The sequence below is a fragment of the Pelodiscus sinensis genome, chromosome 3, assembly GCF_049634645.1.
Source record: "Pelodiscus sinensis isolate JC-2024 chromosome 3, ASM4963464v1, whole genome shotgun sequence".
Lineage (NCBI taxonomy): Eukaryota > Metazoa > Chordata > Testudines > Trionychidae > Pelodiscus > Pelodiscus sinensis.
In genome coordinates this window covers 77,243,837-77,270,586 of record NC_134713.1, presented here as the reverse complement: position 1 = coordinate 77,270,586, position 26,750 = coordinate 77,243,837, and the positions used below count along the sequence as shown (strand labels likewise).

The following is a 26,750-nucleotide window of genomic DNA, read 5'->3' as shown; positions in this document are numbered from 1 at the left end:
TTCCCTTTCCACCAAGCTAGGCTGCGGCGTGCAAACAGATGATGTCATGCTATAAATAAGCGCGTGACCGTAAGGCTCCGCCCTCTCTGCACATTAGCCTGCCGCTGCCGTCAGTCCAGTCAGCGGCGTTCCTGATTGGCCGAGGGGCACCCCCCTCCACGGCCCATTACAAAATAATAAACAAGCTAGTAACGTTGGCGCTCTGGCGGGGGCGCTGTCACCCCCTGGCGGCCGGGACCTTGCACGGGGGGGGCGATGCGGCGCTAGCGGCTGTGCCCAGCGGGGGAGCCGCGGGCTGAGGCGCCTGGCGGGCGGGGGAAGGGTTCCCGAGGCGGGCGTGGCCCAGCGCGGGGTCGGTGCCAGGCCCGGGCGCTGCGTGCGTGGCGGGGGCGGGCGGACCTGAGCGCCGGGCGGGAGGGGCTGGGCAAAGGGCAGCCGCGGGCACCTGTAGTTGGGCGGGGGGGGGCGGGGTCTGGTTTCCGGAGGCGCCCCCTGGCTCACTTGGTACGTGTCTGGTTTGCCCCTGAGCTGCCCAGGCCCCCACCTAGCGCCCAGTGCCCCAGGGAAATGGCTGGCGCGTGTCTCCGGCTCCTAGGCGCGGGGTGGGGACGGGCTGTGTGGGCTGCCCGCCCTGTCTGAAGCGCCGCCCCTATTGGTTGCGAACTGCGAGCAGTGCGAGTGGCAGGGACGGGCCTGGGGGGGGCAGCGTCCCTCGGGCTGCCCCCATGCCTAGGAGCCAGCTGCTTCCCAGGAATTGCTGTCCAGAGCTAGCGCCCTGCCTGTCTTGTGTCCCAACTCCTTGCCTCAGCCCTGAGCCCCCTAACATGCGCGGACTCCTGCCTAGAGCCTGCGCCCCCATTTCCCTGCTCCAGACTGGTGAAAATGAGTGAGTGAGGTTGGGGGAGAGCCAGGAAGGAGGGATGCAACTCCGGGAAGAGGCAGGATGTCCAGTTGTGTGTTGAGAGAGGTTGCCCACCCTGTTGGGAATGTTCAGCTAACCTGGTGGGATGCACATGTAACCTACACACCTACTGGGTGTGGCTCACTATCCCATATAATGGTACTTAGACCACTTACAGGGAGAAACAGTGGCTGTGTCTACACTGGGCCACTTATTCCGGAAAATCAGCCGCTTTTCTGGAATAAGCTGCGAGCTGTCTACACTGGCCCTTGAATTTCTGGAAAAGCAACGATGCTCTACTGTACAAAATCAGCCACTATTCCGGAAAAACTATTCTGCTCCCGCTCAGGCATAAATCCTTATTCCGGAACACTGTTCCGGAAAAGGGCCAGTGTAGACAGCCCAGTGGTCTTTTCCGGAAAAAAGCCCCGATCGCGAAAATGACGATCGGGGCTCTTTTCTGGAAAAGCGTGTCTACATTGGCCACAGACGCTTTTCCGGAAAAAGGGCTTTTCCGGAAAAGCCGCCTGCCAATGTAGACGCTCCTTTTCCGGAAAAACTGAAAACAGAATAGTATTCCATTTTAAGCATTTCCGGAAATTCATGCCAGTGTAGACACAGCTAGTGTGTTTGCTCTACTTACCTGAGAGCTAGCTCGCTTTTAGTTCAAGATGTAGAGGCTCATGCACTAAACTGCAGAGGTCTCGTTCATTCTGTCTGTCAGCACTACACACCAGTCGTGCCTCTCTTCAGTTGTTGCAAGTCAGCTTGCACATCCGTACATATGCCTATTTCTTATAAAGACCATAAGAATAGCTATACTGGGTCATTAATCCTAGTACAATAGAAACAGCGGTGAAACTAATTTAAAAATTTTCAGATACTCTCCTATTGTAACCCAGGTCCCTGCCAGCTCTTTAAATAACTTTCTGATAACTTTGCCACAGCTAAGTCAGTTCTTGCTGGATCAACTGCACACCAACTTACTTTCACCTTTGAGTAGAACTTCAGAATTATGAACACCAGAACTGGACCAATCATTTGCCACATTACACAACCAAGCGGCAGCAGAGAGTTAAAAACAAGGGGAAGAACAGTACAGTTCTATGTTAAATGTAATATTTAAAATGGGGAAAGTAGCATTTTTCTTCTGCATAGTCAAGTTTTGAAGCTGTATTAAATCAATATTCAGCAGTAAGCTTTTGAAAGAACAACCCTAAAGTTCAGAGTTGTGAGCATTTCAGAGTTACAATGTCCAAGCCTGAGGTATTTATATTGGTGAGGTTCTACTGCAGCGTTTCCCAAACTATAGACCGTGGCCCGCTACCAGGCTGTGAGAAAAAAAATACCGGGCCTCAGTATGGCTGCCCGGGTGTTCCGAGCTCCTGGAGTGCCCGTGTGGCGCCGTGTCCCGCAAGCCCTCGGCTGCACTGGGCGGAGGATGCAGCCAGATGTTCTAGGCTCCTGGCAGAGGTGTAGCTAGGGTTACCAGATGAGTTCAGAAAAAATGCTGGACACACTTAATCTCAGATGAGGAGGAGGCAGGCCGGGAGGAAGTGTGGGGGAAACTGGCGGCCGGGAAGCAGGGATGGGTGGGAAGGTTGGGGGCAGTGGGGCTGGGTAGGGGAGGTTGGGAGAAGGAGAAGGGGAGAATTGGCCACCGGAAGCAGGGCTGGACTGGGGCAGTAGGGCTGGCTGAGGAGATGGGTGGGGGGAACCAGCTGGCAGAAGCAGAGATGGCCAGGAGGGAGGAGGCTGGCCGGGGGAGATCATGAGGAGGAGGAGGAGGGGAGAACTGTCCACTGGAAGCAGGGCTGGACTGGGGCAACGGGGCTGGCCGGGAGAGATCAGGAGGAGAACCGACCAACTGTGAGGGAGTCAGGGGGAGCAGTGGGTCTGGCTGGGGGGCCAGCGGAAGCAGGGCTGGCCAGCAGGCGCAAGGTAGGGAGTAGCAGGGCTGGCTGGGGAGAACTGGCCACAGGAAGCAGGGCTGGATGGGAGCAGCGGAGCTGGACGGGAGATCGGAAGGGGAAGTGGGGGAGAAACAGCAGGCCGGGGGGGGGGGGTTGGGGAAGTGGGGCTGGCTGGAGGGGCAGCAAGGGGGAGCAAAGCACGAATGAGTCTGGCCCCAGGGATTCCATTTTGCCCCCCCTTCGCCTCGAGTAGTTGCGAACTGTCTGGCTGGTAGACACACTGACCAGCCTGAGCACATATACTAGCCAGGCAGTTCACATCTATAAACTGATACACCTAATAATAATAAAACTTACCTAATGAGAAAATACCAGACATTTTATATGTCTGATATTTTCTCAATTTGTTTCCCAGACAGAAGCCTCAAATACTGGGCTGTCCAGAACAAAACTGGACACCTGGCAACCTTTCGCTCCTTGCACCCTCCCTCCTAGCCAGATACCTTACCCCCAATCTGCTCCTGCTCCCGCCTCCCAGAGTGCCTGTGCGGGGCCACGTCCCCCAAGCCCTGGCCCGGCCTGGGCGGAGGATGCAGCCAGGTGAAACAGTGAAAATTTAATTAATTTTTCATTCTTTTTTTTAATATGTGTTTATATTTTTGGGCTGCAAAAAACAGTACTGAAAAAATATGGGTTCCAACTAAAGTAAAAATTTTGGGAAACCCTGTTCCTGCCAGTTTTTGTCCATCTTACAGTCCATTTATCCAATCCATACTCCCTTAACTTGCTGGCAAGAATATTGTGGGTTACCGTATCAAAAGCTTTGCTAACGCTGGCACTAGGGGCCTTTGGGAGGACCAGAAGCAACTTATTTGAATATTCATAATGTGCTTAATGAATATGCAAATGAATATTACAAGTCCTCCAAATGGATTTACTGGTCCCCATGTAAAAAAGTTTGGGAACCCGTGTTCTACTGTATTCTGATAGTGCTTTGTGCCAGATTTTAGAGGGCATAAACAGGGCAAGTTTGTGTGTGCCATCTCCTAGTATCCAGTCCTAACCTTTGATAGAGGTATAGGGACACCCAGAACATGGTATTGCATACTGATCATCTTGGCTAATAATCATTGATGGACCTGTTCTCCATGAAGTTAGCTACTTGAAATCCAATTAATTTTGGCTTTCACAACACCTATAGACTTTTGTCATTCCTACTTAGTCATGTCTTTTGGAAAATGAGCAGTTTCCATCTTTTTAATCTCTCCTCATATGAAAGCTGTTCCACACTGTTAATCATCACCCTTAATCATTTGTCTTCCCCTTCTCTGTTCTTCTTCCATTTAAAATATCTTTTTTGAGATAGGGTGCCCATAATTGCACACAATATTCAAGGGGTGGGCATAACATGGATTCATATAAGAGCATTATGATATTTTCTTATCTTGTTATCTGTCCCTTTTGTAATGGTTCCTAATATTCGGTTAGTGCGTTAGACTGCTGCTGCATAGCGAGCCGATCTTTTCAGAGAACTATCCATAATGATGCCAAGATCTCTGAGTGGTAAAAGCTAATTTAGACCCCATCATTTTCTATATATAATTGAGATTTTTTCAGTGTGCATTACTTTATCAACATTGAATTTCATCAGCCATTTGTTGCCCAGTCATCTGCTTGTGTGAGATCCCTTTGTAACACTTTTCAGTGTTCTTTGGACTTAACTATCTTGAGTAATTTTGAATCATCAGCAAATGTTGCCACTGCATTGTTAATCCATTTTCCAGATAATTTATGAATGTGAAAAGTAGCTTTTGTCCCAGTGTGGTTTCATAGAAGACACTGCTATTTACCACTTTCCACTATGAAAATCGACCAATTGCTCCTACTCTTTATTTCTTATCTTTTAACCAATTAGTGGTTCAGGAGAGGATCTTTCCTTTTATCCCATGACTGCTTAGTTTGCCTACAAGCCTTTGGTATATGAACTTGTCAGAGGCTTTCTGGAAGTCCAAGTACTACTATAGTCACTGAACCAACCTTGCACACTTATTTGTTGACATCATCAAATCTAATAGAGTGGTAAGGCATGATTTGCCTTCAAAAAATTGATGACTCTTCCCCAAAAAATCATGTTCATCTGTGTCTAATAATTCTGTTCTTTACTACAGCTTCAACCAGTTTACCTGGTACTGAAGTTATGATTACTCACCTGTAATTGCCAGGATCACCTCCGGAGCCTTTTAAAAAAAATCAGTATTACATTATCTCGCCTCCAGATCTGATACAGATTATGCTACAATATGAAATTGCAGAACCACTGTGTTTCTTCACAACTGTTGGGTGACTGGTTGATTGTGGTGATTTATTACTGTTTAATTTACCAATTTGTTCCAAAACTTCCTCTATTAACACCTCAATCTGGGAGAATCCTCAGACTTGTCACTTCAAAAGAATGGCTCAGGTGGACAAACCTCCCTCATATCTTTGCAATGAAACCAATGGAAAGAGTTCATATAGCTTCTCTTCATTGACCTTCCTTGAGTTCTCCTTTAGCACCTTGATCATCCAGTGTCCCATGACTGGCTAGCTTACTGCTTCTGATGTACTTTAAAAATTTCTGTTAGTTTTTCTGTCTCTTCCTATTTGCTCTTCACATTCTTTTTTGTCCTGCCTAATTGTATTTTTATACTTGGGTTGCCAGTATTTAAGTTCTTGTTTATATTTATTGGTTAGTAGGTGTCATGGGGTGGGACTCTCTCCTGTGGGGGGCCTCCTGCTGGTAGCTTTGAGGAATTAGTCCTTTCATCAACAGGCTGCCTACTTTGGGCTGGTGTCTCCCCCATCCATGCTCTATGCTTCTAGTCTGGACCTGCATTGCTCCTCGACCGCAGCATCTTCAAGACACTGCTCTCTGGCAGTATCCATTGCAATGATTTCTCACCCCCTTCTGGGGGTTATCAGCAGTCCTGAGTCACTGGGCCTCCAACCTTACCTCAGGGGCAAACCCCAGTTTGTATCAGTCATGCCTTGATGACAAGGTGTGATGCAAGCGGCAAGGGGGAGACCCAGGCCCAGTCACTACTCTGGGTCCCAACCCTGGGACCCTTTAGCAGTAGCCTTGTCCTGCCCTCCTCTACTACCCTTTACTGCCACTAGTTCCCTGGGCCACTTTCCATTGATCCTTTGCATCCTCCTGGCCCTTGAAGCAAGGCCAGCAACCTGGAAGGTATTAGGCTGAAGCCTCCCTCTCTAGGTCCCCTGAGCCTGCCCAGTACTTCTCTATCAAAGGTGCCTTCTCTGAGGGAACCAGGCCTGCACCCACTCTGGTCAGGACACAACTGTTCACTTTCTACTCCTGCCTAGAGCCTGTGCCCCCATTTGAGTAGCATCTTTTATACAGGGCTGCCCCAGCAAGCTGCACCCTTATTGGCTACTTAAAGCCTCTCCCTAATTGGCCAGGGCTATGTATACGCTCCCTCCTGCCTGCTTTAACCCTTCTGGCCAGTCACCCTACCACAGTACAGGCAGTCCCCGGGTTACATGGATCCGACTTACATCGGATCCCTACTTACAAACGGGGTGAGGCAACCCCGCACTAGCTGCTTCCCCCCAGCAGACCAGGGAGACGCGAAGCTAGCGACCCCCCCCCCCCCCCCAGCAGACCAGGGAGATGAGGAGCTAGCGCCCCCCCCCCCCAGCAGACCAGGGAGATGTGGAGCAGCTTTTCTCAGCAGACACCTCAGCTTGAGAATAAAGGACTGAGGGAAGTGAGGTGTGGGAGAATAAAACTGAGTTCTGGAGAAATGTTTGGCTAGAGTTTCCCCTACAATATGTACCAGTTCCGACTTACATACAAATTCAACTTAAGAACAAACCTACAGTCCCTATCTTGTACGTAACCTGGGGACTGCCTGTATATGACTTCCAATTTTTAAAGGATGCCTTTTTGCCTCTGTCTCTTTTACTCTGTTGTTTAGTTACAGATGCATCCTTTCACCTTTTTTTAAACTGTGTGTGGTGTGTGGGTGTGTATATATATAGATTGAACATGTATTATGTTTTAAAATAGTTTTATATGCAGCTTGTAGGCATTTCACTCTTGTGACTGTTCCTGTTCCAAGTGGGATGTGCTTATAGCAATGCTCTAGCTGAGGGGGTAGCAATACTGCTGGAATTAGCTAATGAAGGTGCCACAAAAAAAGAAAAAATAGATAATGATCAAGATGAAAAGAGACTGGTCATTGTTATGGCCACTATACAGCTGGCACACTGAGAATGAGAGTTTAAATTATGAAGGGGATTTTAAATGTCTCAGATTTTAAGACCAGAAGAGGCTGCTATAATCATCTAGTCTCTCCTCCGGTATAAGAAAAGCCATAGAATTTCTATGCTGTAATTCCTGCATAAAGCTCTATAACTATTGATTAAGATAAAGCTTATCTTTTAGACATCCCATCTGGATTTAAACACTGCAAGTGATGTTGAATCCACCACATCTCTTGGTCTCATTGAAACCCGTGCAGAAAAAAAATCCCTCATCCTTCAAAGGAGAGACTTTTAACACTGTCTAAACATAAGCGGCCAAACAAAAGTCTCCATTTGAAGGGGACACGGTACCTTCTCTTTATATAAATTACTTCACAAGATTTGTTACATTTCCAGTGATAGTAACAGCAAAAATTATTCTGTGCTAATAAGTACAGGAAATTTGCCTAAAGATCGCTTTCAACTGGCAGTTTTAAAGATTTTCTCAGAGTTTCTTGTATATTTATGTTTAGCATTTGAATGAAGACCTCTCTTGCTTGCTTGTGCCTTGTGTAGTCACTTAAGACATACTTCATTGTATACTGTATATTTCATTTAGTTATGCTCAGGGCTTGTTTTGAAATTATAATATTAGTTCTTTGCGGTGTTATTAAAACAGTTGTAAGTTCTCTGATATATGTTGAAAGGATAATTATATTTAATGTGGGGAGAAGTTAAACTTTAATTTCTGACCATTGAAATATAGAGAGAGGATTAGGGCTCTGAGTTCATCTGAAGAAGTGGCCCACGAAAGCTCATGTTTTTTGTTAGTCTCTAAGGTGCTGCAAGACTATTTGTTGTTTTTTTTAAGTTTTTATAAAGCAAATCTGTTGTTCTTATACGTCCCAACTGAGTTCCCACTGAAGTGAATGAGAGTCTTCCACGAAAATAATGGAAACATGATCAGGCTCATAGATATGAATATCTTGATCTTTTCAACTGAAATCAAATTCTGATTATTCTGAAAGAAGAGGACAGGTCACTGAAACAGCTATCTGGCTCACTTGGTAAACTGAGTGCAAAGAAACAATATGCATTTTAATACATTTAAATATAAATGTATAATCTAGGAACAAAAATTGTAGGCCATCTTTACAGGATGGAGGACTCTATACTTGTTAGCAATGACTGAAAAAGACTTGGGGATTATGATGGATAACCAGCTGAACATGAACTCTCCCTGGTCAAAGAACTAATGTAATCCTGAGATGTATAAGCAAAACTTTGAGTAGAAGTTATTTTTCCTGTATATTTGACAATGGTGCAACTGGTGCTGGAATACCATCTCCAGTTCTGGTGCTTACAATTCAAAGAGAATGTTGATAAATTGGGAATGGTCCAGAGAAGAACCTCAAGAATGATTAGAAAACATGACTCAAAGAACTTATTCTGTTTATCTTAGATAAGATTAAGTGGTAACCAAATGGAGAACAAATATTTAATAGTGGACCCTTCAATTTAGCAAATAAAGTTCTAATACAATCCAATGACTGGTAGTTGAAACTAGACCAGTAGTTTTCAATGTATGATACACAGACCTATGGGGGGGGGGGGGAGTCTGCAAACTGTTTAATATTTCTAAAGAGGTCTGTCTCCCTTTCCAATGTTTTGGGGGTCCTTAAATAAAAAAAAAAGTTGAAAACCACTGAACTTGAGAATTTCAGATTGGAAATAAGGTGAAATTTTGTTACTGACAAGAGTAATTTAATCATTAGAATAGTTTACCAAAAATCATAGTGGATTCTCCATCAAGATTGGATGTTGTGCTAAGAGATCTGCTGTAGGGATTATTTTAAGGAAGTTTTGTGGCCTGTGTTTTATAGGAAGTCAGATTAGATCAGTTCTCAAATTTTTTGGCTCACAGCCCACCCCGCTCAATGCAGACCTTTCCGTGGACTTCCAGCCAACCACCCCTGATGACAAAATGGGTACATGAGGAGGATGGGGGTGCTTACCAGGCTCCACACCTCCCACTGTTCCCAGGCACCATCCCCCACTGCTCCCTGGCTGTGATTCTGGCCAACTGGAGCAGTGGGGAAAGCCTCCAGGCAAATGGTTTCCTGCGCTGCTGTCCCCTTCCCCTCCCCCAGCCAGGAGAATGGGGAGCAGCAGTGAATGGAGCCACTTCCTTCCCCTGCAAGCTGGATCCAGCCATGAGGCTCCTCCTCCCCACAGCAGAAAGCTGGTACTGGTGCTCCAACCTCATGGGGGATTGAGGGCTGGAGCACTAGCGCAGGCTCCCTGCTGTGGAAGGGAGGGGTGACCTCGTGTGCCACCTGCAAGATGGTCATGGACCTCCAGTGGTCCACAGCCAACACTTTGAGAGCCTCTGGACTAGATTATCAAAGTGACCATTTTTGCTTTGCAATCTATTAATTTATTTTATGTGCTTTGTATCTCTGTTACTTCCACTAGAAATGTGCTTAATTTAGAAGTAGGGGGGAGAAAGAGGTAGGTGTGTGTGTGTGTTTTTGTTTCCCTTCTTCTGTATTATCAGTCATAAAGGTTCTGCAGACTACATTATGCTTTCATTGATACCTCTGCAATCTTATTGCTTTCAATTGAGTAAACAATAGTTTATGCACAAAAATGAACTATAATCCAGCTCACTCTCAGCTATTTTAGGTCTGAAAGGCTAACAGGAATAAAAAGTAAAATCTGACAGCAACTTCTTCCTGCTAAATACACAGGGAACAGGTCTCTTCAAGAAAGATTCCGTTTTTAAATAGCCCCATTTAATAGTTCATATATACAAATGAATCTAAAATATGTAAGTGATGAATTATTCCAAAGACTTGTTTTTTCAAAATGGAATTTTCCCCTGGCAAAGTAGAGTGAAAAAGTGGGGTGAGAGTGTAGTTCGGGATTGACGTATGTTCAATTACAACCGGATTAAGGAGGAACGTATGCTATTCAATTTACTTGCGAGTCTTTATGTCCTGTGTCTGCAGTAATGATGACAAGCTGCTTTTGAGTAAAAGGAAGAAGAAATTAACTGTCTAGGCTAATGGCATCCTTGCTAACTAGCTGACCAAAGATACCATTTGACTGCGAAATCTATTAATTCATCCAATTTCTCTGCTGGAGAGAACTGAAGTGTGTGTGTCTATGTCCATGTGTTAGAAAATCTATTCAAAGCCTTTGAATTGGGAAATTAAACACAAATTGTTTTGAAATAGTAGTGCATCACTTTTAAAAGTTAACACCACATGGAATCATGTATTACAGGTTGAACCTCTCTGGCACTCTGGTCTGGCAACATTTGTGGCCTGACATGATTTTAGTTAGCCGCATATCCACTTATCATGGGTGTGACCAAGTTTTCTGCAGTCCTATAAAGATTGTTCATGGTCACCAGTTTTGGCACTCAGTGTTCTGTGCTGTTATTTAGCTCTAATTTACCCATAAATGTCTTCTAAGAGCCCAGTAAGTAGTAGAAGTGTTGGTAATGCTGCTAGACAATATTGACCTCCTGTGGTTTGGCAGATTCACTGGTTCAGCACTAGTCAGGTCCAGAGGGTGCCAACCTATACTTTTCAGTGTGTATTCAATGTCTCTGGTGCAATAGTATGTATCAACTAATGCAGTCTTTTGAATCTGGAATAAAGGGTCATAAAGCATGATTTAATGCTATAGGGTTACCAAATCTGTTTCAGATTACTGCCGATACCAATCAGTTGGAAAAAAGGGGACATCCCTGAATCAATGAAACTGACAACACACAAAAGCCCATAAAATGGGAAATCTTTGGAAACATGGTACACATATCAACAAAAGCATTCTTAAATATAGTATTTATGGGACATGCAACATATCCTATTAGGAAACAAACTATATTAAAATAATGTGAAGGTTGAGAAACAAACAGATTCAGTGCTAATGATACAGTACTTGACCTGATTGGTTTGAAAATAAGATACCTTGAGTTTCAAGGCAATGAGTAGTCAGTCCTATGGCACCTTAGCCCTGGTCTACATTAGGGGATAAGTTTGAATTAAGACATGCAACTTCAGCTATGTTAATTGCATAGCTTAAGTCAAACTATTTTAACTCAAATTTTAGTGCCGAGCACACTCTCTCTTTGACTTCCCTTAATCTTTGTAGAAGCAGGATTACTGGCATCAGCGGGAGTGCCCTCTCAGTTTGAATTAGCATGTCTTCACTAGACCTGCTAATTCAATCCTGGAAGATAGATTGCAGCTGCTTCAATTTTATCTGTAGTTTTAGATGTGGCCTTAAAGACTAACAAAAATATGTAGAATCATGATTTTTCATAGCTATAGATGACAGCAATACTTCATTATTGCAGTAGTTCCCAGCCCATGGAATGCTGGTATGATGATGAATATTGATTTCCAGAGTGGATTGAAAAATATTACTCTGACTGAATTTTTGCTGCAGGACTGGTTTTGGAAATAGCTTCTCTTGCATTGCCTGGACCCTCTCCTCTGAGAAAAGATCTTTGAACTACCATAGTCAACAATCAGTTGTATGAAATGTCCTTTAAACAGAGGCGCAGAATAAGAAAAATGATATCAAAGAGCAGACAGGGAAGCCTGAAATGAGGTAAGATACATACCTTCGGTGTATGAATTGCTTCTTTTTTTAAGCTTTGGGTTTGTGATTCAGCATTTTATGTCACTAATTTACAGAGAAATTAGTACATCAGGAAAGTAAAACATCTGAGGGAAGGGAGAGAGAGAGGCTTGGAGCAGATGTAAATATATTTTTATATGACAATAAAAATAAAAAACTCATTTTAAAAAATCCAATCCAGTATTTATTGGTCAGATGTGTCTGAGATGTTTTGTCTCAGAATACTCTCCCCTTAGTTCCTGAAATTGGAAGCAGTGGTGTCTTTGGGATTTGAATTCAACTCTGGATTTTTCAGATGTCTCCTGTGTGTAGAATGGATCTGAAAATCCTGCACATTTTGTTGAGATTAGAAAGTTTAATTTATATTGTGCTGTACAGGCACAACCTTGCCCCTGAGATACAAATATATTTGGGTCTAAAATGAATAACCTACCCAATAACTGGATATAACTAGATTAAAATAAGCTTTGCTGTATGTACCTAATTGTAGCTTTTGCTGACTTATTTTAGTGGTTAAAGCTAGATCATAGGTAGGTGGTAGATCCAGACAGGAAATGTCATATTGGTCCATATTGTGAGGCTTAAAAATAATAGAAAACTGATTTACTTTATTAAAGGATTTATACAGTGAAGTCAACTTATTGCACTTCAAGCAGAGGAACCCTGAATTAGTGGCTCTTGAAAGGATACAAGGTTTGCTATTAGTGATTGTCAAAGTTCTGTTAACAGGTATTTCTAACTCATTATGATCATAACTTATTGTCACTATTACCATCTAACAACAAAGTGCTACATTTTCAGTGTAGTTATTCTGTTCCTTTCAAGAAAGGAAGCATCTTATATAACTTATGTAAGGGGGGGAGACTTTGTATTTCTCATACATTAAAAATTAAATGAATGGAGATTGCCTGCCTCCTAGAGCTGGAAGGGACCTTGAAAAGTCATCAAGTCTAGTCCCCTGCCTTCACAGCAGGACCAAGTACCATCCCTGACAAATTTTTGCCTGAAATTCCTAAATGGCCTCCACAAGGATTGAACTCATAACCCTGGGTTTAGCAGGCCAATACTCAAACCACTGAGCTATCCCTCCCCCTTTTGTGTGTGTAGATAGCGAGTCCCAAACTCTTGTGTTGGGCATACGCGCATGAGGTGCTTGGTCTCTTCAAGAGGAAGTATGCCATAGAATAACAGAAAGACAACTAGCTATGAAAGTATTAAGAGTATCATTGGAAGGTGTATTTACAAGAACTGGATACCTTTTATTAGCATACAAGACACTCTTAATAAGTTACAAAGACCTGAATTCTGCATGGTTGTGTACAAGTATCCTCATGGGAAGAAAATAGCAGACACTATAGGGCTCTCTAATCTAGCAGAGTAGAGAGAGGATTGTCAGGTGTCTGGTTTTGAACTGGACAGTCCGGTATTTGAGTTTTCTGTTCAGGAAACAAACTGAGAAAATATAAATGTCCAGTATTTTCTAAATAAGATGTAATGTAGATTGTGATGTAATGTCTAGTGTTTCCGGTGCAGGCTTTAGGCAGGAGTCTGCACATGGGAGAGGGCTCTGGGCTGAGGCAACCCTAAGTAAAGGCCAGACAAGAACCAATGGTCAGACAAATTCAAATAGACATTAGGCACATTTTTAATAGGGAGGGTGATTAACTACTGGAACAGACTATTAAAGGAATGAACTACCAAAGCAAGAATGGGAGAGATGCTTTAATCCAGGGGCGAGGAATCCTTTTTTGGCTCATGAGCCACAGGCCTACAGAAAAATCAGTCAGGGGCCACACATAAAAAGGAAAAAAAACCCTTCACTGATCTGGCCCCCAAATGGGGAGGGAAAAAAAAACCCTCACAGATGTGGACCCCAACTGAGAACCAGAAAAACAATTATATTCACCTCACTCCCCACCATTGAGGGAAGTGCTCCATAAAGGCACCACCCTGTGCTACATTGGGTGTAATTTGGCCAGTGGGAGTGACATAGAATGGTGCCTGCCAGGAGCGCTTCCCTGTAGCAGGCAGAGCCACTTACTCCCCCTGTCAGACAAAACCCGCAGGCTGGATCTGGCCCCGGCTTGCCTGGATTGGGTCCACAAGGCTTGGGGCTCCCATTGCCTGGCAGCGAAGAGTTAGTGCTGGCGCTCCAGCCTCAGAATTCCCCCACATAGCTGGAGTGCCAGTGCTGGCTCCCCACTGCAGGGGAGTTTAATACAACATGAGTTATGATTTACTCAGAAGCAAGTAGATGAAATATAAGAGCCTATAATATGCAAATGCATAATATATTGGTCCCTTTTAATCTTAAACTCTATGGAAAAGCTCTCCTTAGAAGAAAATGAAAGAAAACAATAAGCATGAAGGCCAAACACTGACAGAAATGTATCCAAAGTTCCTATGTTGCATCTATTTGTTTAGTGCTTTAGGGATCTTGCCCAAATCATGTGCCAATTGGCTTCAGAGTCTTTCATTTTATTGGACTGAGAGTAAAAGGCACCATGCTTAGCAGCCCAACTGGTAGCTCCATGCTCCCCCATTGTCACTGTCGTCATCTGTTTCCTAGTACAACCTTTGTCTAAGATATGAGTTCCCTTATTTTCTATGTTGAAATATGAGTGGTTTCCCTTTGCATTGATCTTAGGTAATCTTCTAGTGACTTGGAACAGCCTGTACTCTAATTTGCCTAAGAACTTTGTATCTTTCCTTTCCTTCTACTCTTAAACCGAATATACTTGTACTATTCATAGGCATAAACAATTTGGGGCTCTAGTGCCCCCTGCTTTCCCCTCTAAATAATTAGGGATTACATCTTCAATTCTATATTTGAGAGAGTTTGTCTGTCTGACTGTGTATCCGTCTGTTCAAGAACTCCTCCTAAATGGTAAGAGCTAGGACCTCCAAATTTGTAAACAGCTTCCTCTTATGATAATTTAAAAAGCAAGGAAATGGTTTGGATGTGCCAAGAAAATGAAATGTGCCTGGAATGGGATTGTCTCTCAAAAAATCATACAGAAAAGAGTATCACGAGGCAGGTGAAAGGGCCTGGGGCAGTCCTCTAGGCACCCTTTAAGGAGGATGCTGAAATCTGCTGCAACTTGTACAGGACAACCTGCCTCAGCGGGGAGACATGCACTCCTGTGGCTGTGCCCACTGGAGCTGCAACTAATTGCTTTTAATAAAACCAAACAGTAAGGAGACAATCACCAAATCAATTACAGTCCTCAAAACTGACATAACTGAGCAAATGTTGAGACGGCTCAGGGAAGCCAGGGTCCTAGGGTGGCTGCCATTCTTATATGTTGATCTGTATGAATCTTCAGTAGAGAGTGGTCTCAATTCTGTAATGGGACACTTCTTTATGGGACATTCAAATCTGGAATTCCATGAATGCCTATTTCTAGATTTAGAATTGAACTAAAACCATGAATCTGAAATCTGCCTAAGCACAGAGGACATTTTGATTTGGAATTCATCCCTGTAGTAGAGCCCATCTCTAATTTCCAGGTAGGTAAACTTCAGTTAGTCTATAAGGTGCCACAGGACTCCTCGCCGCTTTTGCAGGTAGGTAAAGTTTTCCTATGGGTGATAAAACATCTTCCTTTCCCTTTTGGGATGTGTCTAGACTTTACCCATAGCTCAAAATAAGCTATGCAATTTGAACTACACAAATTGCGTAGCTTATTCTCCCCCTCAACACTCAATGCTCTGTTTTCTTTCTGCATGATGTTCACAGTTTCAGTCACTTTTTATGATGATGTAGCACTAAGGAATCAGTTTATCATTGAGGAATGGTAGCTCAGCCCATCTGACTTGCACCTAGTTTTTGGCCCAGCACTGTTAGGTCCCCATCAGTTTTGAGTGATGTGGAAAGCCCTCCAGATCTCAGACCACTAGTAATCATTATTGTAGAACTATTTGCATAATGACACAGAATCCAGCAGACAGACATTGTTAAAGTAAAACCTACTTTCTTAGACAACCAAGTTTGTAGCGAATCTCGTCATCTCTTGGTATACTAGTTTGTGTTCCTTGTCCTTGCCAATCTGGTTACCCCAGCAATGCAGCTATTTTTCTGGGAAATTAATTATCTTAAAATCCATTGGCTTGTTATGTTAATGTGCCTGTTTATTCTTTTAACACAATTTAGTATTGTCTGATGTTCAGTCTCGGTTTTTTGCAGGGTTGGATTCCTTATTTTTTTCAAAGACTACCTATAAAGAGGGCTCTGGCTTCACATCATGGGTTGTGTTTTCCTTATCTCCTTTGATATATTGACCAATCATCTTTCTTGCCTGCAAAAATATTGCAGCTGCTTTACCTTTTACATGTTTTTTAGTCCTGCCTTTTAAAAAAAGTTTTACCAGTATTAGACCTCTGTTGCAGCAGATTCTGCCTATGAGTAAGGGTTTCCAGCAACATTCATTTCACTATATGATCCTTATATATATTTTGTGTGTTTATATTTCTTAATCATGGAGAATTTTTTTCAGAATTTGGTTTGAAAAACTCCCAAAGGTTCCTTTCTTTGTGTGCAAGCCACAGAGGTACAAAAGACTAGTTTGAGAATGCACCAGTTTGAGAATACAGTACTTTCACCTGTTTTGTTTTTCGTAAGTTAGGGCTACAAACTGTGTTTGTGTGTGCACGCGCAGGCTAAAAATTTGGTTTTGTTTTCCCTTTTGGGTGAGCAGTTAGCCAATACAAGTTGAACCTCTCTAGTCCAACACTCTCTGGTCCGGCAATATCCATGGTTCAGCATGATTTTAGTTAGGTGGATGTCCACTTATCATGGGTGTGGCCAAGTTGCCCACAGTTCCATAGAGTTTGTTTATAGCCACCATTCCTGGCTCTCAGGCTGCCTCTAGATTACATCCCTTTTCTCGAAAAAGGGATGTAAATTAGACACTTCGAAATTGCAAATGAAGCCGGGATTTAAATTTCCCGTGCTTCATTTGCATAATGATGGCTGTGGGTTTTTTTCAAAACGGGGCTTTTTGAAAGAAAAATGGCAGTTTAGATGGGGATCGATCAAAAAAGGGTTTATTTTCGATCGATCCCCATCTAAACTGCTGTTTTTCTTTCAAAAAGCCTCGTTTTGAAATAAACCACGGTCGCCATTATGTAAATGAAGTGCAGGAAATTTAAATTCTGGCTTCATTTGCAATTTCGAAGGGTCTAATTTACATCCCTTTTTTTGAGAAAAGGGATGTAATCTAGAAACAGCCACAGTGTTCTGTGCTGATTTAAACTTAAATGTCTTCTAAGAGCCCAGTAAGCCATGGAAGTGTTGGTAATGCTGCTGGACAATATTGACCCTCATGTGGTTTGGCAATTTCTTTGGTTTGGCACCAATCAGATCCTAAGGATGCCAGAGTATAGAAGTTCAACCTGTACCCAGGGCTTTGCAGCATCATTTATATTAGACTCAGATATTGATTATTTAAATCAGGTATATTATTGGGTAATTTTATTTATTTATACAAAATACACACACAAAGTCATGTTTCCCTGTTCACTCAAATACTCATGTTAGCTATTTTCATTTCTCTCTCAGGGCATCTATATAATTTTCCCTTGCATGCCTGCTTTTCACTCTCCTAGTATTATCTTTTCCCTGGAGTCTGCATTATCCTTTCAGCAAATTGAGTGGTGCCTTTGTGATCCCTGAAACACTTCTCCCCTGGATAGGCCTTATTTAGATTGTAGACATATCAGGTCAAGGACCTTTGTTGAAGTTTTCATAGCTGACTAAGGGATTTAGCCACTGCACTTGCATTAATGACATTGGGGGCTCTGTGGTTAAATACCCAAGTTGGCTTTGGAACGCTCAATTCTTGTTTAAAAATCTAACTAGGAGATGCCTCGTACGTTATTAGTTCTATGAAAATAATTGGGCCTAATACGTATTAATCTGTTCATAACAGCCTTTTCCCTTCTCACTCAGAACAATAGATTCCTGACATTTCTAGGACTGAGTATAATGAAGTCAAGGCAAATCTGTTTTTAAAATAAATTTCTGTTCCTTTTCTTTCCAAGGATAAATTTGAAAGTATAAACTGATCACTGCAGAGGGTCCGTAAACCCATGGCCAAATTTTTGAGAGAAACTCACGTCAACTTGCAGCAGTGTCAACCTGCATATTCTATTGCTGAGCCATCTCCTGTGCTGACATAAAATTCACAAGGAGCAAGAGGGCACTGTTATGAAAACCAGTAGGGTCTAGTGCAGTGGTCTCCAACCTTTTTACACCCAAGTTCACTTTTTAAATGTCAGGGCAAGCCAAGAGCTACCCCTTCCCTTCCCCAAGACCCCGCCCCTTCCTTGAGATCCTGCCCTCTCCATTCCCCTCCTATCCATCATTTGCTGTCTCCAGCCCTTACTTGCTCTCACTGGGTTAGGGCTGGCCCACAGAATTTTGGCACCTGAGCCGGGGAGCTCAAATGACACCCCAATCCCCCTCGCTGCACCAGCAGCAGACACAATTTTCTACACCCTGGGTCCTAGTGGGGCCCCCCTCCCCACAGTCTGGCACCTGGGGCGGCCACCTCAGTTTGCCTCATTGTAAGGCCAGTCCTGCACTGGGTTGAGACAGGAGGTGCAGGTTCTGGGGTAGGTATGAGGGATTTGGGTGTGGGAAGTGGTGAGAGGTGCAAGCTCTGGGAGGGAATTTAGGTGCAAGAGGAGGGGGATGCTGACTCAGGGAGGGGGGTTCCAGGCTGGAGAGCGTTGGGGGTCCAGGTGGAGGGTTGGGGTACTGAGCAAATCACAGGCTTGTGGATGTGGGGGTGCAGGAGTTTGGGTTGGGTAGCTGAGGGGCTCAGGGCAGCGAGTTTGGCAGTATGATGGGCTCAGGACACAGATTTGCAGTATGTGGCTGGTGCAGGAGTGTTGTGGCATAAGACTGGAGATGTAGGGCTACAAGAGTTTGGGGATGTGAGGGGCTGAGGGCAGGGGGTTCAGGTGAATGATGGGCTCAGGATTAGGGTCTGTGGGAGGTCCAAGAGTGTTATGATGCTGCGGCCAGATGGAGGTTTGGCCCCAGTTGGGTGCTTGTGGGTCAGGTTTTATTTTAAAATAAATTATTATGTCCAACACAACTTTTCAGCATTGTTTGTACTTATGGGAAGGGCGAAGAATCTGTTTTGGGTCAGGGCCACTGACGTTCAGAAAAATCAGTTGGGGACCATGTAAATGAGATGCAAAAAAACCCAAACCCTCCAAGCCCCCCCAAAGCCTCACTGATGTGGCCCCAACTGAGACACCTTATTCCCCTGGCACTTCAGCCCCACGGAGGAGGGGAAAGAGTAGGGCGGACTTTAGGTTCAAGTCATCAGGCCAGATTAACTCTTCTGGGGGTCTAGGGTTAGTGGCATTTGTGGGCCTCTCTACACTCAGAGGTGGGGTGCAAAATGAGGGACTCAGTGTGCAGGACAGGGCTGCCAGTGAGTGGGATAGGGCTGCAGAATCTGGATGGAAAATAGGGTACAGGATCAAGCTAGGGTAGGCATCTGGCCAGCAGGGAGGGGCAGGTTACTGTATGGTGTCTGGCCAGGGGACAAGGTGCTGGATGATGCCTGGGAAGGGGGCAGGGTATTGGTGGGGGTCTGGCCAGAGAGCAGGGTGCTGGTGGGGGTATCTAGCAAGGGGAGAGAGAGCAGGGACAGCTTTGGGGTTTCCAGGGATGAGGCTCTCTGGGACAGAATCTGTAGGCAGCGCTGGATGAAGCGCACGTGCAACTCCTTTTAAAAATCCTGCTGCTCCGGATTCTGCGCTGCCATTTTAACTCCCCCCTCCCCCCAAGCACGTGGAAGGAAGGGAAGACAAGAAAGTGCACATGCTGTTGTGGGCAGGAAGGAGCATGCGCTTTCTTGTCTTTCCTTCCTTCCCTGTGCTGCTTTCCTTCCTTCCTGTGGTGTTGGGGGGAAGTCCCGCAGCTGCATAGATCCGGCTTTTCAGGAAGTGCACCAGCTGTTGTAGGGGTGGGAGGAGCAGTGCATGTGTTTCCTGAGAAGCCGGATCTAGCACGCAACCACGGAACTCTCCTTCCTACCCCCACGCCTCAGGAAGCTGGAGCTAACTCCATTTTTGCAGGAGGTTATAGCATGAGTGTGGGCTCCTCGTTGGAGGTAGAAAGAGAGCAAGGAGGGCTGGGAACACCTCGTGATTGACTGGCCATGCCCCCTCAATCAGCTAGTTGATTGTGATCGACTGGTTGGTGACCACGGGTCTAGTGGATTGAAGCACAGCTCTGGAGGTAAGGGACTGCTATATTCCAATCCTGGCTCTGATGATGATGCCCTCCTTTGGCCAAGCTATCTAATCCCATTTTGCAAATGAGAAAACTAATACTATATATCTGCCTTGGAGGAATGATGTGTATGACAGTTAGGGTAGTCTACACTACAGAGGAAGATTGAAGCTGCCGCTGTCAATCTTCCAGAATTCACGGGGATATCCCTACACCCTCCCTATGGGGTTGTATATCCCCCCTGAATTTTCCCAACACCCCTCCAGTTTTGTGAACTATGGTGCCATACAGCCCACCTTCACCTTCATGATGTCACCCCTCATCGGCCCTGATACCTCCCCTTGTAAATTCGAACACCCCCCCCCCAATTTCAATTCCTGGGGAGGCTACTGAGAATTCGAATTAGCGGTCTAGTTAAGACAGCTAGTTCGAAGTGAGAGGGGCACTCTGGTTGATACCAGTAATCCTGCTTTCATGAGGAGAAAGGGAAGTCTAAGGAAGTGTTCTTCCTTCAACTTCCTGCAGTGTAGACAGCACCAAAAGCTGAGTTAAGTTACTTTGACTCCAGCTACACAATTAACATAGTTGAAATTGGGTGTCTTAATTTGCCTATGTCCTGCAGTGTAGATATACTCTTAGTTTGCAAAATATTAAAGATGCTAAAATTCAGGATTTTGAATACAGTCATTTGGCTTCGTCTTTTCTTGTTTCATATAGCCTTAGACTGCAACAAGAAACAATGCTGATGTCAGTGTTAAAGTATCTTTTTGAGACACTGGGAACACTCTCCTTTATTTCACCTGCATACTTTTTCTATATCACACATTACTAGATACTTACTGTTTTTTGCATACACTTTCCCCTGTTGCAATACTAGTATAGTCACCATGAGAATAGTGCTTACAAGACAGAATCAGTACATGCAGGAAATAATGAAATATGCTCAAGCAACATGCAAAATATTTGTTTTCTTTCATTTGCAGCCTGAACTAGAGATCAAGGCCCCAGCATAGTTTTTCTCACCAGTTAGGAATAAGAAGAAATGTCTTACAATAAGAACAGTTAGCTGGCTGGTGGATAGGCCAGTGAGCCATGATTAGTCTGCACAGTTTGCAGTCTAGTAAAGGAAGTCATTTCCTTCCCAGCTGTTGCAAATGAGTAATATTCATACCTTCTATTCAGTGATCTGATTATGCCATCTTGTGGTCTTAATCATACTTGCAGGCAAATGCCAATTAAAAGTCGGGATGTAATATAACCCTCCTATTCTGTAACTGTCTTACCAGCTCTTTTAAATTACTTTTGAAAAAAACTTTTTTTAAAATAAGAAAAGGAAAAGCCATCATCATAGACATAGTCCTGCCACGAGTGGTAAGTATATAATTAAAGGATAAACAGACAATTTTCAGAGCACCAGTAACACTCAGTGACTACTTAGAATTATTGGTGTGTAGCATTTCTGAAAATCAGGCCTTATCTGGTAAGTCAGGCATATACCAACTAGAGTATCCAATATAGAGAGTCACTTTTGAAAATATTGTCCTATATGGTGGACAATAACTCCCCCCAAAACTAAGACCCAGCACAAACTCCACTGCTCTTTGCTCCAAGTGGCACATATCTTCTACCTGCCTTTGTTAACAAACACAGAACAATGTGTACTTTTAAAAAGCAATACAATACTATTAAAACAATATTCTCCACTGCATACACAGCTCTTCCCCTGGGGAAACAATGAGAGAGATCCAACTACATGCATGAGATGTCATAGTCATGTGGCTCAATGCACTACTGGAACACTATCATGAGAGGCTGTATAAGAAATTATATATATATAAAATCAATTATAAAAATAACCTATAAATAACAAAGGCTCAGAAAAGCATAATAAGGAAATTTTATTTTTCTACTCTTAAAAATTCATTAAATACAATTGTTTTGAATTTAACTTAGTTCCTTTTGCACATGCTCAACATATTCAACAAAATTCCTTCTCCATTCTTTAAGTTAACCATTTTATCATTCTTATTGGCAAAATTCATTCTATTCCTTTTTATTTAAAAATGTCACTTTTAAATGACATCAAAACATTGAAAAGAGAAAATACATTTAAAAAGCATTTTGGAATAAAGGGCAAATATCTGAGACAAACTTTTCACAAGCGGTGGCTTGTTTTGGGCCTGATGGTCAGTTGTGAACAGCATTTGTACTTACCATAGTCATCAACTGTGGGTAGGATAGCCTTCCTTGTAGCTTTCCAAAAATGTCACAATGAATTTTAGAGATGAGCCAGTACCATACAGTTGAACTTTGAGACAATTCTAATTACAGTAACACTGGTCTACAATTTTTTAGAAGTCATCTGTTTCAGAGATAAAATGTGCTATTAATTATGTATTTTGATGCGCTGAATTCAAATATGACAATTAAAACAACTGATTGGCTACTGTTTCCAAGATATTTAAGTTTTTACATTTTACATCTATGTATATTGTGTAGATAGTAGAGTTTTAATAATAAATTGTAAACCTAGGTCTTTTCACGTGTTTATGGTTGCTTTACATAATAATATTTCACCTGTCCTGTTTATGTAACACTTTAAAAATCAGCAAAAGGGTTATATAAATAAAATTTATTATGAAACAAAAGGCAAAAAACTATTATGTACATAGTTTAGTCCTATTCAGTGTCTACTCGGCGCTTCTTGGCTTGTCTCTTGTATTCATTAAATGGAGCGTCTCTTGTCACTGTCCAGCAATAGTCTGCAAGTATTGATGGGCTCCATTTGCCCTGATAGCGTTTCTCCATTGTTGCAAAATCCTGGTGAAATCGCTCACCATGCTCGTCGCTCACTGCTCCGCAGTTCAGTGGAAAAAAATCTAGATGAGAATGTAAAAAATGTATCTTTAGTGCCATGTTGCAACCAAGGCTTTTGTATGTCTTGAAAAGGTTTTCCACCAACAACCTGTAGCTGTCTGCCTTGTTGTTTCCGAGAAAATTTATTGCCACTAACTGGAAGGCTTTCCATGCCATCTTTTCCTTGCCACGCAGTGCATGGTCAAAGGCATAATCTCGAAGAAGTTCACGAATCGGAGGACCAACAAAGACACCTTCCTTTATCTTCGCTTCACTTAACCTTGGAAATTTTCCATGGAGATACTTGAAAGCTGCTTGTGTTTTGTCCATGGCCTTGACAAAGTTCTTCATCATACCCAGCTTGATGTGTAAGAGTGGTAACAAAATCTTCCTTGATTCAACAAGTGGTGGATGCTGAACACTTTTCCTACCAGGCTCCAATGACTGTCGGAGTGGCCAGTCTATCTTGATGTAGTGGGAATCTCTTGCACGACTATCCCATTCGCAGAGAAAACAGCAGTACTTTGTGTATCCAGTCTGCAGACCAAGCTAGAGAGCAACAACCTTCAAATCGCCACAAAGCTGCCACTGATGTTGGTCATAGTTTATGCACCTCAAAAGTTGTTTCATGTTGTCATAGGTTTCCTTCATATGGACTGCATGACCAACTGGAATTGATGGCAAAACATTGCCATTATGCAGCAAAATATCCATGACTTCTAGGAATAACATGATGAAATTCATATCATGTATGATCCAATACCAGCTTCAGATTGCATCATTCATTGTTTTGCCTAAAAAGCAAGAACTGTCCAAACCCAGTCATAGATTTATTCATAGATCCAGTCAAAGATGTATTTTAGTCATTTCTGGTTTAAATTGAGATCCCTTCCCTTTATAACTCACTTATCCTCCGCCATTCCCAAGTCAAGGGTCGCATATACTGACCTAATAGCATATCTTGAAAACTAGAGCCCATCAACAATTTTAAGCATCATTTTCATTCTCAGTGACCCAGAATTAGTAAAATTTGACTACATTTATTTCAGAAGCATTTTGGCTGTAGAGCAGTGTAATTACTCGTTTAACACGTGCCTGCTTAACACGTTTTCGCAATAGCACAATTTTTTTTAGGGAACATTTCTCAAATAACACAACTGTCCCTGAAATAACATGAAAATAATCAAGTGGTGGACTACTTCGTGTGGCAGTATAAGTTGGTGAAAACAATGGTAATACGCATGAGCAGATGAATACACGTAGTCACAGTACTCCTCCTCTCACTCGTGTTTATCTTTGTTTTAACAAACCATGGTGACTTATGTTGCTAGATATCTTGTGTTGCTAGAGATCTAATGTTGATGTTGATAACCGAGCACCAACAAAAAATTGACTTTGCCACCACTACCACCTGAAACGCAACCCCCACCTTTTCCATTATTTTAATGGGAAAATAGACCCCGCATAGAATGTTTTCACTTAGCACAAACATTTTCAGAAATGCATCTATAGTGTTAAATGAGGAATTACTGTATATTCAAAAATGCCACCAAGTGTACAAACTGTGGGGGAAGAGAGAAATGTCTTCTTTTCTTATCTCTGATAGCCTTCAGTCATAGAAAATGTGAGGTGCATAGCCCTTTCAGATGCAATTTGAACAGTTTTCTGTTATGCTCAGTAGCTGCGGTCTGAACAGTTTCCTGTTATGCTGAGTAGTGAAAAATCCCCATAATGTTAGATGCTTGCTAAAACCACATTGTCTTAATAGAATCAATTGTATTCATGCTTATGAATTTGTAACCTGTCAATGTATGAAGTGCATGAAGAATTGTGAATGAGAAACCACCAATCATAAGGTAGTACAGCATATGTTACCTTATATGGCCATGAGCAGTGGCGGATATAGGGCATGGCGAGCAGGGCGGTTGCCCCGGGCCCCGCGCTTCAATAGGCCCCATGCCCCGCAAAACTCTCATCTGTCCCGGCCATGAGGAAGGATCTTGAAAAGTGCATAAATTGATTAATGTGATGGGCAGTCAGGTTGGGTTCTCTCTCCTCAGAAAAGATGTAACAGCATGCCAAACTCGGGACTGGACTGGAAACAGTAGAGCCTTCCCATGGATCCAAAGAGACTCCAGGGACACTTGTCACCTTGTGGCTGATCTCCAGGAAGCTATAGCCTAGTCAGCCCGAGCCACCTGTGAAAACAAAACCTCTCTCTGCCCTTGCAGCCTGCCTCCAAACTTCCAGCAAGAATGTGATGTGTGTGTGAGTAATGCTGTACCATTACAAATCTGTACAAATAAACAAGCCTCGGTGCTGCTCTAGTTCACCCTTTGTCTGGGCTTATTCCTTGGATGATTCCAAGGGCAGGGAACAAGGTGTTACTTGTAACAATAGTAGGTAAAAAGAATTTTGAAAGAAGTCTGAGTTTTATGCTTATTTTGTCCTTTTAAGTTTAATTATATTAATTCAAAATAACTCGCTCCTTTAGGTGGTGGACAATGTGAGTCTTGTGAATTGAAAAGGAAGGCCAGAAAGTTCAGGAAGTACCTATGGGTGCTATGAATTGCATTGCCTTCTTTACAGGCACAAAGGAAGTACCCTAAGCATCTCTATGGGAGGGTAGGTGCATGTAGGAGTGAATCAGGCTCCAAAGTTTGATGGGGAAGAAGCAGCAAAGCCTGATTGTATATCAGTTACAGAAGTCTGGTACCAATATTTCTAAAACCATGGTTCACTCAAAGTCCAAACACAACTAGAACCCAGTAGTCCTAGCTCACTATTTTCCTGCCATTAGTTTTTCCTGGCATGTTTTTCTGTTGCATATTCCTATAGAATGTAGAACAGATTGCAGAGAGTACATTTTTAGCTGAAGCATTAAGGAAGCATACTGGATAATGCATTTGATTTATGTATATTGAATATCTTTTTAGAGGTTAAAGAAGTGTACTATTATGGACTGGTTGATAAGTAATTAGGTTAGAAAAAAAAGAGTATCTACTCCTCTTCCCCCACTGCAGAAAGATTAATTTCAACACTTGGTGGAGCTAGATGATGGCATATGAAAAGCATAGCACACATACCCAACATAAAAATATTTTTTACAAACATGAGGGACTAATCACCTATTCATGGCTTCCAGTCTTACATGATAATATTCCACATGCAATATTTTAATTTGAAATGTTTAATTTAACTGGATTAATTAACTATACTACATACATATTTTAAAATAAAGTACAGGATACAGGCAGTCCCCGAGTTACGCGGATCCGACTTATGTCGGATCCGCAGATACGAACGGGGATTTTCTCACCCCAGATGACGGGAGCGGCGGATGCCCGGTCCTGCTGTCCCCGTCCTCCGGGGCGAGAAAAGCTGCTCTGCCTCTCCCTGGTTGCTGGGGGGGGGGGGGGGGAGAGGAGCCAGATCAGCGCCGCGTCCCGCCCGGGTCCTCCTCGCTTTGCTCAGCGTCTCCCTGGTCTGCAGACCAGGGAGACGCTGAGCAAAGCCGCGGAGGACCCGGGCGGGATCGCGGCGCTGATCTGGAAGCGCCGCAATCCCGCCCGGGTCCTCCGTGACTTTGCTCAGCGTCTCCCTGGTCTGCTGGGGGGGACGCAGCTAGTGCGCCCCCCCCAGCAGACTAGGGAGACGTGGAGCAAAGCCCCGGGCCTGTGGTAGAGCAGGTGGGGCACTGCCGGTTGGTCCTGCAGCACCGCTCCTTGGCGCTACTAGACCAACCCGGCAGCACCCCAGCTGCTCTGCCCCAGGAGTCCTGATTCAGCCGCTGCTGATCAGTTTCAGCAGCAGCTGAATCAGGACACCTGGGGCAGAGCAGCTGGGGTGCTGCCGGGTTGGTCCAGTAGCGCCGAGGAGCAGCGGCACTACTGGACCAACCCAGCAGCACCCCAGCTGCTCTGCC

The 26,750-nt window shown here is 43.6% G+C and overlaps 1 long non-coding RNA gene across 1 annotated transcript; it reads left to right on the top strand.

Annotated features, from left to right (window-relative positions):
• Nucleotides 1-470: 470 nt before the first annotated feature.
• On the top strand, nt 471-25,069 carry LOC142827510 (uncharacterized). Its single transcript, XR_012902193.1, has 3 exons — nt 471-504; nt 11,521-11,685; nt 24,886-25,069. It is a non-coding gene; the product is annotated as an uncharacterized LOC142827510 (long non-coding RNA).
• The last annotated feature ends 1,681 nt before the right edge of the window (nt 25,070-26,750 follow it).